This window comes from Cuculus canorus, chromosome 1, assembly GCF_017976375.1.
Source record: "Cuculus canorus isolate bCucCan1 chromosome 1, bCucCan1.pri, whole genome shotgun sequence".
Taxonomy (NCBI): domain Eukaryota; kingdom Metazoa; phylum Chordata; class Aves; order Cuculiformes; family Cuculidae; genus Cuculus; species Cuculus canorus.
In genome coordinates, this window is record NC_071401.1 from 45861300 (window position 1) to 45879381 (window position 18082).

The following is an 18082-nucleotide window of genomic DNA, read 5'->3' on the forward strand; positions in this document are numbered from 1 at the left end:
TTGGAGTGACTCGGTGGTGCTGCCGCGTTGCTTGGTGGTCTAGGACACAGGGCTTTCCTTACCTGACAAGAGTTCATTTGTCTCAGAAGGAGCAGGAGGCAGCAACCCTGACTTCCTGCTTCTGGGCCACGTCCAGAGAAAAGCAAGAAAGCTCTTTGTGAAGGGTCTGGAGCACAAGTCTTACGAGGAGTAGCTGAGGAAATTGGGGCTGTTTAGTTTGGAAAAAAAAGGAGGCTGAGGGGGGACCTCATCGCTCTCTGCAGCTCCTGGAAAGGAGGTTGGAGCGAGGTGGGTGTCGGTCTCTTCCGAGTGTCTTGGTAATAGGATGAGAGGAAACAGCCTGAAGTTGCGTCAAGGGAGATATAAACTGGATATTAGAAAATATTACTTCACTGAAGAGGTTGTCCAGCACTAGAAGAGGTTGTCCAGGGAAGCGGTGGAGTCCCCATCCCTGGAGGTATTTAAAAGATACGTAGATCTGGCACTTGGGGATATGGTTTAGTGGTAGACTTGATAGTGTTAGGTTTATGCTTGGACTTGATGATCTTAAAAGTCTTTTTTCTAACCTAAACAGTTCTGTGATTTTCTTGACACCTGGCTGCCTTGCACCTTCTAACTGGTCACCCCTCACACCAGTGCTTTTACACCATGGCCCCACTATACAGAGTGATAGGCAGCATTTCTTTTTACTACACTAGCAGGAGAGTGTTAGCTTGGTGAGAAGTGGAAAAAAACCTGGTCTTGATCATGAGGTTTGCCCATAGGTGCCCTTTGGAAGTTCACTGGCTTGCAGAACATTCTAAGGTAAAGCCATTCCTTCCCACCTGCTGCATGTTACTCATTAACTGCAGAGGGTTGCCAGTGTTTGACAGCAGGCTTCATTAAAATACACTTTGAAAAAAACATTCTGTGAGATAATCTTTAAAAGGTAAATGTATATATATATATATATAAAAGTTATATATATTAATTATGTCTATATTCTGCAATTATGGCTGAAAGATGGCAAAAATAGAGACCTGGAAAGTTCCTGGTAAAAGCTGCTATTTGCCATTTTATTTGGATAAAAATGTATTTTAGTTTCAGCGTTTGTATTTGTATCCCCTTTCTGAAAAATGAGACCTTCAAAACAGGGAAGAGGGGGCAGGAAACACAACAGCATCTCTGTTGTGCCCGTTGAAGTGCGTGCTTAATTTTGTTTCTGCAAGCTGCAAACTGCTGCACTTTGTGCACATGGCTTCGCCTTTACAGCGTGTCACCACAAGATAAGAAAACAAAACTGATGTTTCTGTCTCTGGCCGATCAACGCTGGGAATGCAAGACTTCTTCTCATTGTAAATATTAGCTGACTATTTGCAGTCACACTGTCCATGAAGAAAATTAATTATGTACCAGGAATCAAGCCATAATGTAAACACAGTTTATTTGGCAGAAACAGTGCGTGTTGTTCTGCTCCTAGGGGAGAAATGCGGGGGTGGAGAAATCTAGCTCCTCCTGAAATGACTCTATTTGCAAATTAGAATGCTCACTCGTACTAATTACAGGAGCAAACCCAATAATATGAGCAAAACTGCCTTGATGAGGATGCTGTGTGGTCCAAGGCCACCCTCAAAACCAGATTTAGTAATCCGCAAGGGACCGAGCCCGGTGCGAGACGGATCAGTTTTCTACCCTCCAGAACACACCTGGCTTGCTGAGACAAAGTACACCCTCACATGCCCAGCCAGATCCAGTATTTTAGCATATTGCTAGTTTGGCTTTACTGGTCTTTGTATGAAGCCAGTAGTACCTCAGCAAGGTCTTAGCAAGGGTTTACTTGTGAGGCACCCGTGCCAATGAGCTGTGGGAATGCTCCATGCTCTAAGCAATTCCTGAAATAGCACAGAAGTGCCTACTGAACCTGTCCTCAGAATCCCCAATGAAAAGTTGTTTATTATTACAGGAGTTGCATTGTACCAGGGATATGAGGAGGGTGCACATTTATCTGTGCCTGTAAAAGCACTCTTCATAGAATCATGGAATGGTTTGGGTTAGAAGGAACCTTAAATATCATCCAACTCCCTGCCATGAGCAGGAACACTCTCCACTGGACCTAACCTGGCCTTGAGCACCTCCAGGGATGGGGCATCCATGACTTCACTGGGCAATCTGTGCCAGTGCCTCACCACCCTCTAAGGAAAAAAATTCTTCCGAACATCTAATCTAAATCTCCCCTCCTTCAGCTTAAAACCATTCCCCCTCATCCTATCCCTGCAACCCCTGATGAAGAGCCTTTAAACCACCTCCTATTGAAAGCATAGCTTTGCTGAAATGGTTAGTTAGAAATGTTTATGGTATAGCTACATCCCACCACTCCTCATCTCAGTTGACATAGCTGTCAGTTAAACTTGGTTGTTTGTTTTTTTACAGATGCAGCAAGGGATTTTGCTGCTATACAACCAACTGTAAAACCTCTGTACTAGCCCTGCAAATAGCACACCTGGCTTGAGAATCACCAACAAGGGATAATTAAAGAAAACTTGCTGGATAGTTGTGAAATTATAGTACTACCAGAGAAAATATACCAAGGTAAGAAGTTTTCAAGAATTTATTACAATCCAAAACAGCTGTAGTTGTGCTTGAAAATACTCATATTGTGTTTGTGCTTGAGCTGAATTTTCTTGGAATGCTTAATAAAATTCATTTAAACTGTTCTATAGCTAGAGAAGGATAGAGAAAAAGGATCTCTAAGCACCCAGAAATGTTCTTGCTGTTTTTCATTCTGGAAAAGTAAAAAATAAAAATAATTGGAAATGTATCCTCTTTGATATGTTTGGAAAGGAAAGACACAGACACTAAAGAAACAAACACCGTGTAGATTTTTAAATGTTGGTTTAATGAGATGTAAATTCTCCCTCTGTCTATGAGCTGAAGTCCTTTGTTCTCCAGATTCACTTAAGCAGACAGTGTTTCTGTGTTGTTCCTCCCAGTCGGTGAAAGGCCTCCAGAGCAGCCCTACTGTCATTAGCCTTGCACTCTTCTGTAGCTGGTTTGTAGAACTAGAAAGTTTGCTGAGGTAGCTACACTAGAAAAGCTGATAAATCCTCCTGGAAAATTAGATCAAATTTAAATTACTTTAATAATTGCTTATATCAGAACAACAAAGAATGTTTTGCTGTTGAAAGTATCTGCAGGTTTTTGCCCGCAAAACTGTATTGATTAGCTAGCATTGTTATAGTCCTGGTATTGCTAAATCAGCAAAACTTTTAAATATAAACCAGGTCTCGCCGTCTGCCAGTCAGATGACTCCTTGTCTGTGTAATGCAGGCCTCACATAGCTTCCCTCACTTTTATTCACATTTAGAGTTGCACCTTGGTGACCTCTGACCAACTAACCGTAAGCTGTTTATAACTGGATTACCTCCTCTTTAGAGATAAGCACCTAGGTTATTACGAATGTGAAGAGCCTGGGTTTATTCATAAGGTCAAAACATAGGAAATGATGAAATTACAGACTTCAGAAAGCACAAAAAATTGCAGTTTACTTTTCCAGTGTCTGGTGATGAGCAAGGCTGGATTTGAGATGCATGATAAAGGAACCATCTGTAACATTTATGTACTTACAAAAATCTGCATATTGTAACTTTTCTGATAGGGCTTGAGTTGGCCTCAGAAATTCTAAAGACAAACTGGATATATTTAGTAAAAAATACTTTGATAGGTTGATAATTAGAAATCAAACACTGACATACTGAAAAATAAGTTTAGTATGTCTAGACAAATGCGCTAACCTATATTGCCCTTCAAAGCTTTGCCAGATCATCCCGATGGCTTGTAATTTCTATAACATTTTCATTGCAATGGGTTCATCTTTACAAGAAGGCAGACAAACCATAAACAGCAACGAGCCAGGGTCAAAGGCTGAGGATAGACAGGGAAGAAACGGTTGAATCCACATATTTCTGCCTTTGCCAATCTACAGAAAATACTGTGCCACAAAAGACAGATTTCTGAAATATTCCCCCCATGGCATGGGTGTGTGGAACTGGATGATCTTTAAGGTCCCTTCCAACCCAAACCATTCTATGATTCTATTAAATGTTTTGGATTATATTATCCAATCCAGTGTTTGGTATGTGTGTATAAGACCCAAAGATGTGACAGCAGGCTTTTGGGAAACACATCATTATTTACAGTGACTCTAACTCTCTGGTCTACCAGTAAGAGCCTGACCACAGTTGCTTGTGGTCCTGGTGCTAAAGACTTGCTGAGTTCCCGTAAAGGCTTGTGTAACCTTTTGCATTGCCATGTTGTCAAAGCTAAATGGTTACTGGTACCTGAGCTGACATGCCACTGACTGACCTTCTGAAGTGACATCTCGGTGGGTCTTGGGAGACTGGAGGACTCAAAACATGGAATATTTTAGCCTGGTGCTTCTGTGTCAGCTGGGAAGGGACTCTTTATCGGGGAGTGCAGGGCTAAGACGAGGGAGACTGGTTTTAAGTGGAAAGGGGAGATGTAGATGAGATATTGGGAAGAAATGTTTTCCTATGAGGATGGTGAGGCACTGGCACGGGTTTCCCAGAGAAGTCATGGATGCCCCACCCCTGGAAGTGTTCAAGGCCAGGCTAGATGAGGCTTTGAGCAAGCTGATCCGTGGCAGGTGTCCTTGTCCATGGCAGGGGAGTGAGAATGGAATGATCTTTAAGGTCGCTTCCAGCCCAAACCATTCTATGATTTTATGATCTTCAACTGCACAGGCAGTGCAAGCAGGGACAGGTAACCTGGGACGTGTATAGAGACGCTGCCCGGTTGTGTGGGGATGAAGTCAGGAAGGCTAAGGCGCAGCTGGAGCTGAACTTGGCAAGGGAAGTAAAGACCAACAAGAAGGGCTTTTACAGGTACATCAATCAAAAGAGGAAGATCAAAGAGAATGTACCCCCACTGATGACTGGAAATAGGGATCGTGTATCGACAGATGAGGAAAAGGCTGAGGTACTCAACGTTTTTGCCTCAGTCTTCACTGAAAACTGCTCTCCTCAACCCTCCTAGGTCATGGGACAGCAAGATGGTGACCAGGGGGGTAGACCCCCTCCCATAGTAGAGGAGGATCAGGTTCGTGAACACCCGAGGAACCTGAACATATATGAGTCTATGAGACCTGATGAGATGCATCCTAGAGTCCTGAGGGAATTGACAGATGTGGTTGCCAAGCTGCTCTCCATGATATTTGAAAAGTCATGGCAGTCAGGAGAAGCCCCTGGTGACTGGAAGAAGGGTAACATTGTACCCATTTTTAAAAGGGGCAGAAAAGACGACCCTGAGAACTACCGACCTGTCAGCCTCACCTCTGTGCCTGGGAAGATCATGGAACAGATCCTTCTGGAAGCTATGCTAAAGCACGTGGAGGGCAGGAAATGATGAATGGCAGCCAGCATGGCTTCACCAGGGGCAAGTCCTGTCTGACTAACTTGGTGGCTTTCTATGATGGGGTAACCACAGCAGTGGACACGGTAAACGAACAGATGCGATCTATCTAAAATTCTGTAAAGCCTTTGACACGGTCCCTCACAACATCCTTCTCTCTAAATTGGAGAGATATGGATTTGATGGGTGGGTGGTAAGGTGGATAAGAAACTAGTTGGATGGTCGTATTCAGAGAGTAGTGGTCAATGGCTCAATGTCCAAATGGAGATCCGCGACAAGTGATGTCCCTCAGGGGTCCGTACAGGGACTAGTGCTGTTTAATATCTTTATGAATTATATTGACAGTGAGATTGAGTGCACCCTCAGCAGGTTTGTGGATGACACCAAGCTGAATGGTGTAGTTGCCACACCGGAAGGACGGATGTTATCCAGAGGGACATGGACAGGCTGGAGAAGTGGGCCTCTGAGAACCTCATGAGGTTCAACAAGGACAAGTGCAAGGTCCTACACCTAGGTTGGGGCAATCCCCAATTTCAGTACACAATGGGGGATGATGTAATTGAGAGCAGCCCTGCAGAGAAGGACTTGGGGCTGCTGGTTGATGAGAAGCTCGACATGAGCCAGCAATGTGCACTCGCAGCCCAGAAGGCCAACTGTATCCTGGGCTGCATCAAAAGAAGTGTGACCAGCAGGTTGAGGGAAGTGATTCTGCCCCTCTGTGCCTCTCTTGTGAGACCTTATCTGGAATACTGTGTCCAGTTCTGGAATCATCAGCATAAGAAGGATATGGAGCTGTTTGAACAGGTCCAGAGCAGGGCTACAAAGATGATCAGAGGACTGGAACACCTTCCCTACGAGGACAGGCTGAGAGAGTTGGGCCTGTTGAGACTGGAGAAGGCTCTGAGGAGATCTTATAGCGACCTTCCAGTACCTGAAGGGGGCCTACAGGGAAGCTGGAGAGGGGTTATTCATAAAGGCTTGTGGGGATAGGACCAGGGGGAATGGGTATAAACTGGAAAGGGGCAGATTTAGACCGGACATTAGGAAGAATTTCTTCACTGTGAGAGTGGTGAGACACTGGAACAGGTTGCCCGGGAACGTCGTGGCTGCCCCATCCCTGGAGGTGTCAAGGCCAGGTTGGATGGGGCCTTGGGCAGCCTGATCTTGTGGGATGTCCCTGCCCATGGCCGGGGGGTTGGAACTAGATGATCTTTAAGGTCCCTTCCAACCCTGACTATGCTATACTATGATACTACGAACTACGCAGGCAGATGTTTATTCCTGTTCTGTGTTATTTGTGACTGGATGACATTTTGGTGGGCAAAGTTCTGGGTTGCTACAGAAACTGTCTCTACAGATCCACTCGATCAAGTAAGTCTCTAGTGGCAGGACTTGTGCTTACAGCAGGAACATAAATAATTCACACTTATGCTGGCTTGTTCTCTGTGACTTCCCTATGAGCAGACTGGCGGCTCAAAGGAAAGCAGCCATGATTAGCTGGAACTCATGTCTGAGAGTCACACATGTTTACTACAGCATATGGTAGTTTCAAAACATTTTGCTTGGGAGCCTACATTGTCTTGGAGAGAGGCAACACCAGCAACCTGCTCTGTTAGCTGTTTTTCAGAAAGATAATGGGAGGGACTCTGATTAACTAAAATCACTTGACCAGTTTTCCCTGCTGCAGTACATCCATCAAGGAGGCAGCTGGCTTCCTGACTGATAAAGCACGCAGTCATGGAGCGCTATGGAATTAATCTGGAAAAGATCCTCTGGTGTTTGGGATCTGCTTGGCTGTCTCTACCAGTAGCAGCAGTGGCCATTGGCAGAGATATCACTGGGTAACCTTGCAACATTTAGGCTTTTTATGCATGGTGCTAGAACTGCTTGTTAAAACTTGATGTTAAGCTGTATAACTACTAAAATACCTTTTCTACACACAAATTTAAGAGGATTCCCTCTGTAGGAGTTGTGAACTCCCATCGCTCTGACTAGTCCCGTCTATGCAAACCATCAGTCAGTATTTAATCCATCTCCCTCTCAACCGTGCTTCTGCTGTTCCAATCTGGGAGTTCAACTTTTCCTTCAGCATCAATAACATCCACTTTTACCACTATTTTCAGTGAATATGGGATGGATGTCAAGGAATATGTGGAATATGTCAACAGTTACGGGATAGATGGGATAGTCCACAGCAGTGCTTAAGTGAGCCAAGTTCTCACATGACTTTAGCGAGTCAAATGCCCGAGAACCTTGCAAGTTCCATGTAGTGAAATCATCTTTAAATTGTGTTTGTATTTAATATGACTGCATAAAAGCTTCTGATCTTTGCACTAACGCTGTAAAAACCACTTAGGAAAAAAAGGCAGTGTGAAACCCAAGCTCCAAAAAAGGAAGATCTGTTCCTTAAAATGTTTAGGGAAGCAGACCTGACTCAGACCTTTGCAGATGCATCACTCTGTTCTGCTTGTGAATCACTGATGAATATTTTCAGGGAACTCTTAACACAAATGGTTTTGCACCAACTCTAGAAATTTCAGCTGCTTTGCTTATGGGACTGTTATATGAGATGAAAACCCTACTGAAGTGGTCATCTTTAGTGCTTTTTGCTTTTTCCATCTCCAAGTGGCTTCTTACCTATACAAGGATTTCTGCTGGTTTGGTAAGACCTTTTTCAGATAAATTTATGTTGCCAATTGCTAACGTCTTTATTACTTACTGTGGGAAAAAAAGAAAATTAAATGTTGACAAAGGTTTGCAAGGGATTTCAAAAATATATATATTTGTATGGGGTTTTTTTAATTAAAAGCAAAGCTTCATATTTTCTTTAACAAAAGTTCACTATCCCCCAGAAAATGCGTGGTTTGACTGTGAGATGCAAAGTAGTTTTCCCTGCAGTCAGTAGATAAGATGGGTGGTGATCTTTCCAGTTCTTCGGTAAGATTGAAAGGAAGCTCCATGAATTTAATTTGATAGTGTTCCTCCTGCACTATTCTAGGAAGAAACATTGTGATTCTTGGCTAAAAATCTCTTCTCACTTGCCTGGAAGTGCCAATTTTGGGATTCAGCTTACACTACCAGACCAATGGTAACTTCCTATTGTGGTGAAAAATCTTCTTGTTTGTAGTGTGTCACAAAACTCTTCCAGCATTTCTCTTGAGAAGAGCAATTCTGGTCTCAGCATAGTGTTTAAACTCTTACTTTTTTAACACAGCTGTGTGCCAGCAACGTTAGCACTTGCAGAACCTTGAGTAGAGGCTACAACAGGTACCCTCTCTTTTCCCACTCCCATGTTGTATGGCTCACGCTGCTGTGCATCTCCCTATCAACACATCTTTCTCCTCTCTAATTTTCAGTCTGAACAAGAAAACCCATGTGTGGGTCAGAAAACAATTAATTTTGCAGCGACTCTTGTATGTGTGGTCATTAAATAAAATTGTTGCTAGCTCAGCTGCAGAAATGCTTCCAAGAAATCCTTATCCCACCCTGGAAAGCCCTCTTGTATAAAAGAATGTAAAAAATATAAAGACCCATAGCGGGCCAGACTCTGTAGCCAGTTACAACTTGAGTAACCATGTTGAAGCTGGGGAGACTGCAGCATTATCGGCACATTGTCTCTCGTTATACAGAATACACTCTTGCCCGATTCTTCAAACAGGATTTTCCTGTTACTGTGTGTGGGCTGGAAAGCTTAACTACAGTCTATATCTTCCTACTGCTATAATTGATTCCCAGGAATCTTATTGAGTAAGGAGGCATAAACCTGCTGGGGAAAGCAGCAGCAGGAACGCAGCCTTTCGAGGAGACAGCCGGCATTATCACATACATAACAGCCAAGTGATCAACTGTCCCCCTCAGCCCTTTACAGTAAGGAACAGGTTTTAACTTAAGCCTGGTTTGTATCTTGTAAGAAGATTAAAAGAATTAAAGAGAAACCAAGTGACCCAGTTAGTCAATTTAATATTAAGCATATGACCCATAGCTTCATCTTATTGAGGGCCAGAATAAACAGAAGGACACAAATATGTGCCTTTTATGTTGCTCTTGAGGACTTCCAAGCTGGAATATCCTGCCTGCATCAATCTCCAGAGGATCCCCAAAGCTTCATAGTTGCATACACATGCCACCATGCACAGTTCTTGGAAAAAAACCATCCTATTTTGGTTGTAGCAGAGTGATTAATTCAATAAATGAAGAGGAAACCCACCTTGGCTGTGCTGCAAAGGTTTTGAGGAGGTAGAGAGTGCCTGGGGGATAGGTGGGATGGAGCATCCAGGAAGACATTATTGCAGTACTTAAAGGGGGCCTACAGGAAAGCTGGGAAGGGACTCTTTATGTTTTGATAATAAAGATTGCTGTGTGGAGTGTTGGTAGTGAAGAGGATCTGATATGTGGATGAGAAGCTCAACATGTGCTGGCAATGTGCACTTGCAGCCCAGAAAGCCAACTGTATCCTGGGCTGCATCCAAAGCAGTTGGGCCAGCAGGCTGAGGCAAGGGATTCTGGCCCTCTCTGCTGCTCTCATGAGACCTCCTTGGGAGTCCTGCATCCAGTTCTGAAAGTCCTCAGTACAGGAAGGACATGGATCTTTTGGGGCGAGTCCAGAGGAAGCCACAAAGATGCTGGAGCACCTCTCATACAAGGACAAGCTGAGAGAGTTTGGCTTGTTCAGCCTGGAGAGAAGGCTACAGGGACATCTTATAGCAGCCTTCCAGTGCTTAAAATGGGCCTACAGGGAAGATGGAGCAGGGCTCTTTATCAGGGAGTGCAGGGATAGGATAAGGGGGAATGGTTTTAAGGTGAAAAGAGGGAAGATTTACATGAGCTATTTGGGAAGAAATTTTTTCCTGTGAGGGTAGGGAAGTACTGGCACAGGTTGCCCAGAGAAGTGGTGGATGTCCCATCATTGGAGGTTTTCAAGGCCAGGTTGGATGAGGCTTTGAGCAACCTGATCCAGTGGCAGGTGTCCCCACCAATGCCAGGGACATTGGAACTGGATGGGCTTTAAGGTTCCTCCTGACCCAAACCGTTCTAGGATTCTATATGTTCACATGCTTTTGGGCATGTGAAGGTATGACACCCTTGCAGACCTTGCCTGAGAGCTCCTGCACAAGGGCCAGGTGAACCAGCACCTCCTTCATTGGTGGTCTGGATAGACACTGCTCATGTCTGTGCAACGGTGGCACTTGGTGTAGGGGACATGGAGAGGACATAGAATATGGCCTTGATTGAGTGGCCCTGTGCCTGACAGCATGCTCCCCAAGGCTGCAAGTCATAATGAGAAAAGCACAATGACTTCTTCACATCCTGGTGCTGCCTGGAGTTCTTGCCTTCCCAGCTGAGCTCCAGGAATGCTCAACAGAAGTGTAATCTTTTTAAGGACTCTGTAGGCACTACAGTAAAACAATTCCCTGGCTAACCTAAGAGATGTTTAAAGAAGTACTCACAATGTTCTTCTTCAAGACCATCATAAAAGTCCTGGACTAATTCCCAAGAGCTTTTACAATCCCTTTGCCTGAGTTGCTAGAAGGCAAAAAACTGCAATTACACTTCATCTGCACGCCGTAGGAATATACAGCTGCCTAATATCCCCGTGTTTGCAGCACTCTCTTTGTCCAAAAAGTATTTACAGTAAATATTTTCAATCATAAACAATCAATAATGAATTACCAAACTGTTCCCTTTACATTGAGAGCACCTGGTAAATTAGACTGTACCAGGAGACTCAGTGTTTGGAGATGTGCCGAGTGAGAGAGAAATCAGGACAAGTTACGAGCCTGGTCATGACCAGTTCTTGCTTTGATTTCGGTTTGTATGAGACAATACCCATTTGGGGTTGCTTGGCATAATTTTAAATACATTTAGACCAAGGGTGGAAGTTGTATATTTTTATGTCTAACTACTTCACTGCTGTGAAAGGAGACAGAATGGAGCCCCGTAATAAAAATTAATATTCCATATGTATATCTAAATGCTCTATATTTCATGTAATTTAGGCTGCAATTTCCGTTAAGTCAATAAAATAGCAGATTCAAATTATCTAGTTACCAAGTTAATATGGCAGATAACCAGAATATATCCATGCCAATGCACTGGTGAACTCGTAGAATTATACAGGTTGGAAAAGACCTTCAAGATCATCCATTCCAACTGTCAGCCCAACACCACCGTGCCTACTAAACCATGTCCTGAAGTGCCACAGCTACACTCATTTAGAACCCCTCCAGGGATGTGGAATCTACCACTTCCCTGGGCAGCTTCTTCCAATGCTTCACCACTCTTTAGTATAGAAATTTTTCCTGATTTCCAGTCTGAACCTCCTCGGCACAGCTTGAGACCATTTCCTCTTGTCCTATCACTTGTTACTTGGGAGAACTGACACAATACACATCAGTAAGCAGGCACACTAGTAGGTTGCTCAAATAAAATCTTGTGAGGTTCTTTCTATCTGGTTTGTGTTCCTGTTAGCAGAAATTCTAAATTGTCCTTTTCCCCGTTGCTGTTTCCATCACTTGAATAAGGACACAAGTACCTATTTGTTTCATTCACACTATATGAAACATGGCAAAAGTTACACATTAGCACATCTATATGCAGAGGGGCAGCAAATGTGCTTTGTTCAGGCTTTGCATCTGTAATAAAGAGCCCTGTGCTGCAAACTTGACAAAGACACAAGAATTTAAAAGGGCAAAAATCTGATTAATACAGCCCAAGAACTTAGCTTTGCTGAGGTTCTTGTTGAGTCTTTCTCCTTTGCCTTGCTCTTTTATTACTTTTTACCTCTGTACTCAGCTTATGTAAATATGAATGATTGGGAGAGCAACTCCATGCTTCCAGGCCAAAGTATATGAATGAGTTTAAATGTAAATCAATATGTTCTGCAATTCACTCTTGCCTTGTGAGTGTGTAGATGAATACACTGAGCAGAGGGCAAGGGAATACCATTTTCGGCAATTAACTAAGGAATTCTTATTATAATCCTTCAAGGCACATCCTCATTTTGGAGGTAATAAGCATTCTTAATGATCTAAGCACTCTGGTGGAGTCAGCACATCTTTGAGGTGGACCTGCCTCCAGTTTCCCCTTGAAACAAATGTCCCAAACCACAAAGCTCTTAACTTCAGAAATCAGATTTGTTAAAGCATTAAGGAATACATTAAAAAAATAGAGAATACTTCATGTGAGGCAAAACAGAAACAGAAAGTTTCTAAATTAACTTCTTGTAGGGCAGGTCATTTCTTTCAGAGACTTCTCTCTGTCCCATCCCGCTCTGAAAATGGGTCACCATTAGCTGCACCAAAGAAAGGCTTCTCGTCCACTTCCCTGGGTCCAACCATGGCTACGGCATCCAAGACAAGACAGAGGCAGCCTTCCTTCCTGGTGCCAGCCGACACCCAAGGTTTTTTATGATATATAACATTTCAGGGAACAGTATATATAGTAAAAATGCGCTGGAGGTGTACTACCCCTGCAGGCTGTAAAAGGAGGCCCCTTGGCTAGGCTGCTCTACTCTGCAGCTGTGGGTGAGATGATCTACACGATCCCTGCTTTGTCTTGTTTCCAGCCTGCTGTATATCCAGGTAGGTGCTCATTATAGGTGAATGTATTTGGCAGTTGTGTGCCTTCGGTTGATTTACATAGTAAATCCACAGTGCATAAGCATATTTTTAATTTATAAACGCCTACATTCTTAACATGGCAGGACAGATGACTTGTCACGATCATCATTATTGAGGATGTTACAGCTTGTGTAATGTAAGGGATATAGGCAGTGACTTTGGAGTCAGACACAAGAGGCTGGCGACTTCACACCAGAACTTCTGTGCGCCCTCAGAGCTTGTGACCCAGGTTGCAGTTTAGTGAAGTAAACACATCTTGTGCCCTGTGTTTGGATTGCATCATCCAAACAGGAGCACAAACATGAAGGCGGGAGCACAAACATGAATCTCACAAAGCACATTACTTACCTAATTTACTTACAGTTTCACAAAACTGATTAAAACCAAAGCAGCGCTCTATATTTCAGATGATTTAGGTTGCAATTTTAGTTAAGTCAATAAGTTAGCAGATTCATATTATCCAGGTTAAGGTGGCAGATAACCAGAACACAGAATGAAAGAAACATTTTTTTTTTACACTTGTCTTAGAATTTAATGAAGGTCTAGTTTTCTTTTAACCAGAAAAGCCCAGCTACTATTTAGCTAATAGTTCATTGACATAGTTAACGTATCACTGGAGGACCCTGTCATTGCTGGGCATAGGTGGCTGTTGAATATTAAGTATATATTTTGGTTTAAGGCCAGTTAAACGATCCAAGCAGACAACAACTCTACTCGTGCTCAGCTCAACAAAGTACAGTTACACCAATGCCTGTCTTCTTTAAATCTCCCTGTTAATACATGTTGGCAGTTTGATGTTGTTCTTTGCCATCACTGCGCAACAACGCAGAATCTTTTTGAAGACTGAACATTTAGATAGATGATAGTTGGATCAGCTCCAAGAGCAGATTTCAATTAGCTCTGGCTGTTTCACTGAGAAGAACGCACCAGTGGCAGAGTGTTTTCCATTTTTAGTAACTACAGAAGATACTGTTCACCCTCCTTGTCTCTGACTGTGGCTTAACAATCGAGCAGATATGCCCTAACCCTCTAACCCAGATACAGACCCAGCTGTAACTCATGCTGTGAAGTTAAAACTTCCTTAAAAATTTTGTTAATTTTGTACCGACACATTTAATACAGTTACAGCTACTGTCTGTCTGTGCTATTGTCACTTTCTGTCAGGGAAATCCTTGGTTTCAATACAGGCTGGAGGATGCTGTGATTGTGAGCAGCCCTGCGGAGAAGGACTTGGGGGTACTGATGGATGAAAAGCTGGACATGAGCCAACAATGCGCACATGCAGCCCAGGAAGCCACCTGTATTCTGGGCTGCATCAAAAGAAACGTAGCCAGCAGGGCGAGGGAGAAGGTTCTCTCCCCCTCTACTCTGCTCTCATGAAATCTCACCTGGAGTTCTGCATCCAGCTCTGGAGCCCACAGCACAGGAAGGACATGGAGCTGTTGGAGCGGGTTCAGAGGAGGCCATAGAGATGATTTGAGGGCTGGAGCACCTCCCATATGAGGACTAGCTGAGAGCTGGGCTTTTTCAGCCTGGAGAAGAGAAGGTTCCTGGGAGACCTTATAGCAGCCTTCCAGTACTTAAAGGGGGCCTACAGGAAAGATGAGGACGGACTTTTCAGCAAGGCCTGTTGAGACAGGACAAGGAATATTGGTTTTAAAGTGAGGGAGAGTAGATTTAGACTGGATATAAAGAAGAAATTTTTTACAGTTATGGTGGTGAAACACTGGAACAGGTTGCTCAGGGAAGCAGTGGAGGCCCCATCCCTGGAAACATTCAAAGTCAGGTTGGATGGGCCTCTGAGCAACCTGATCCAGTGGAAGGTGTCCTTGCTTCTGCAGGGTGGCTGAGCTGTATGAACTGTAAAGGTCACTTCCAACCCAAAATATTCTATGATTCTAGGTCAGATCAGCTATCAGCTTCCAGCTGTTATAAAACTTGTGGCAACTCCATACCATAGATACTTCATAATTCAATGGAAATGAGGTCACCTCCCCACTCCACTCCTAACTGGAACCAAACCCAGATGCTTGGGGATCCACTTGCGCATAGATCCAGTGATAAAAATGGTGGAAGCAGCCTTATGCATGTGCTGCACACACACACTCAAAATAAGATGTAATTCCACTGAGAAAAAGTTAAAAATAAAAACTTGAGGCAACTGTTTAATTTCTTAGGATCTGTCTCCTTAAAGTCACTCTGGGATATTACCAAATTGGGTGGTCTTCCATAAGGGTGAAAAGCAGAATGCATAAGGCTCTGGGATTAGAAAACAGCCCTGGCTTCTGGCTGAGATTGCAAATGCAAGACCTACGCCTGCATCAATATTGTTTCATAAAAACAGATAAAATGTCTACAGCACATATCTCTGCTTTTCTTGTCAGCCACTGTCATGTTCTCAGCATTTTTAAAGCCATCCAGATTTTTATCGTAAAGGCAAAGAAGAATAAGACCTCACAGCTCATCTTGTGAGCTTTTGACCTGAAAAATACATGGCTGTTTGGCATTTTATAAGAACAAATTCCACTCAAGGTTAAACAATTAAGGCATTTTAAAAGTCTCCCATGTTCTTCTCTTCATTTGAGTGAACAGTCAGGCTTAGGAAGATATGGTGCACTATTAATTTTGGTTGTAGTGTTTCAGGGAAGACTGAGAAGAAGGAGAGAAGCTGAAAGAGGGTAACTTTAGATTAGACATTAGGAAGTAGTTTTTTTCCTGTGAGGGTTGTGAGGCAGTGGCACAGGTTACCCAGCCAAGTCGTGGATGCGCCATCCCTGGAGGTGTGCAAGGCCAGGTTGGATGAGGCTTTCAGCAACCTGATCCAGTGGAAGCTGTCCTTGTCCATGGCAGAGGAGTGAGAGTGGAATGATCTTTAAGGTCTCTTCTAACCCAAACCGTTTCTGGGATTCTTTGATTCTATTCATCATTGCTTTAAGCCAGTTTTTGGACTTCTGGCTCCTTGTGTTCAGTTAGATTTCTGAACAATACCCTCAGTCTATTAGATGCTTAGCATCTGCTCTGCTTTAAGATTGATCTATGTATTAACAAAATGGCATTCTTCATACATTCAAGTTCTGCACCGTTGAGTTGCCTTGGAAGACTGATGTGTCTGGCCTGAGCCATCCTGACCCATCTGCAGGAAAAGGGATGATATTTTTGTGTGCTGTTGTGCCAATATGTGCTTCCTTCATCACAGAAGCTGCAGCATGTGTTGATTCAGTAGAAAAACAAACCCTGTAATAACTGCAAAGGCTTCTAATTATTACAGTCCCTGCTGGTTTTAATGCTTGTCTTAGTTCAACTCAATAGAATGACTAGAGTTTAGAGTTTAAATAGCATGTACATAGATGTTCTTGTTGTAGTAAATCTCTTCTCCTTGGCTTCTCACAATACAAAATATCATCTTAGCACTGCGGCAAGGCAGAGACAAGACATCTGTGGGAAAGAATAGAGCTTGTTCTGCTGACAAGATGCTGCAGAAGTAGCCCCTTTTCTGAGCATGCACTCTCTTAAAATATGTCACAATTTCCCTGTTGCTAAATTCCATCCTGTCAATTCCTTCCTTGTGATTTTGGCAGAAAGTTCATGCAAATCAAGTAAGTGGTGGCAAGTCTCTGCACTAAGAAAGTAAGATCATAAAATCATTAAAGTTGGAAAAGACCTCTAAGCTCATCCAGTCTGACCGTTAGCCCAACACCACTGTGCCTACTAAACCATGTCCAGAAGTGCCACATCTACACCTTTTTTTTTAACACCTCTCGGGAAGGAGACTCCACTACTTCTCTGGGCAGCTACTCTTTCAGTAAAGAAATTTTTCCCAATATCCAGCCTAAATCTCCCTGGTGTAACTTGAGGCCATTTCCTCTTATCCTATAACTTGTTACTTGGGGAAGAGACCACAATCCGCATCACTACAACCTCCTTTCTGGTAGTTGTAGAGAGCAATTAAGGTCCCACCTCAGCTGCCTCTTCTTGACTTCATGAAAGCCAAGCATGCCATTAAAACGTTCCACAAGGAAATACACCATGCTGCATCCATACTGCATATTTGTCAAAGATTTTGCAAAATTCTGTGCCTCAGCAACTCTTAATTCTTGGTTGGACTTGGTGATCTTAGAGGTCTTTTCCAACGTTAACGACTCTATTGTTCTATGATACATTTCAAACCTGGGAAGATGTTGGTTCGCTTTCTCCATTGATGTCATCTGACTTGTTCCCGCTTCTTTCCTCTGTCTCTAGTGGGGTGAAATATAAAAAAGACTTATTTCTGGGAAGGCATGATGGCTGTACAACTGGCATGTAGACTGTACATGAGTTCACACCTCTATCAGTTGGGGCCAGTGACAGCCAAGACCAATGAGTGACTTATGACACTCTCCAAGAGATGAGCAGGAATGTGTCACTGGTAGAAGGAAATTACCAATGCATCTCTGCAGTCTCCTGCTATTTGTCAGCAAGCTCATCAGACTGCATAGCCACTGGAAATGGCAGCTCTTTAGCCAAAATGTTATGTTTTCTAAGTTAAACCAAACTAACCCACTGTGAATAAGAAAGACCATCCAACTTGCTTTACCTCAGCCCTTGCCATATTCTGTAGAGAAAAGATGAAACACCTAACTGTGCAAAGCTAATGAAAGAATTTCTGTTGTTTTCAGACACCTACTCCACATCATCCCTGGAAGGGTCAGGTGTCATACTGCTGAGATTTTGGTGGTGTGCTCCAAAAGCAGTGGAATAAAACCTGTGGAGCAGTGCAATATCTACTTTCCACCTGTATCTAGAACTTCTTGGGCCACTGGACTCATTACGCTACAGGAGGTGAGTTAGGTGCCCTGGCATGCAGAAAATGCAAGTAATTAATCCCCCAAATCAAGAATTAATTTAAACTGAACTACACCCAGCTCATTCTTTAGCAATTCATTGTAAATGAACAGCAATGTAGCCAAAACCTTTTCCCTAGGAAAAGAGGGTAATTAATCCAAAACTGATAAAAGCAAGACTAGCTGAAGTGAAAACTGTTGTCCAACATAATCAATCTAATCCTAGGGAACGGGTGG

At 43.3% G+C, this 18082-nt stretch overlaps 2 long non-coding RNA genes across 3 annotated transcripts in view; one reads left to right on the forward strand and one right to left on the reverse strand.

The window, feature by feature from the left end:
- Window positions 1-18082, forward strand: part of LOC128852292 (uncharacterized) — a 25670-nt gene continuing 7588 nt past the window's right edge. The window contains exons 1-3 of the long non-coding RNA XR_008450040.1: window positions 1-288; window positions 2410-2568; window positions 17681-17843. This is a non-coding gene — a long non-coding RNA (uncharacterized LOC128852292). The remainder of the gene's footprint in view (window positions 289-2409; window positions 2569-17680; window positions 17844-18082) is intronic.
- Window positions 5032-18082, reverse strand: part of LOC128852298 (uncharacterized) — a 28284-nt gene continuing 15233 nt past the window's right edge. For both annotated transcript variants that reach the window (XR_008450045.1, XR_008450046.1), the window contains exon 3: window positions 5032-17260. This is a non-coding gene — a long non-coding RNA (uncharacterized LOC128852298). The remainder of the gene's footprint in view (window positions 17261-18082) is intronic.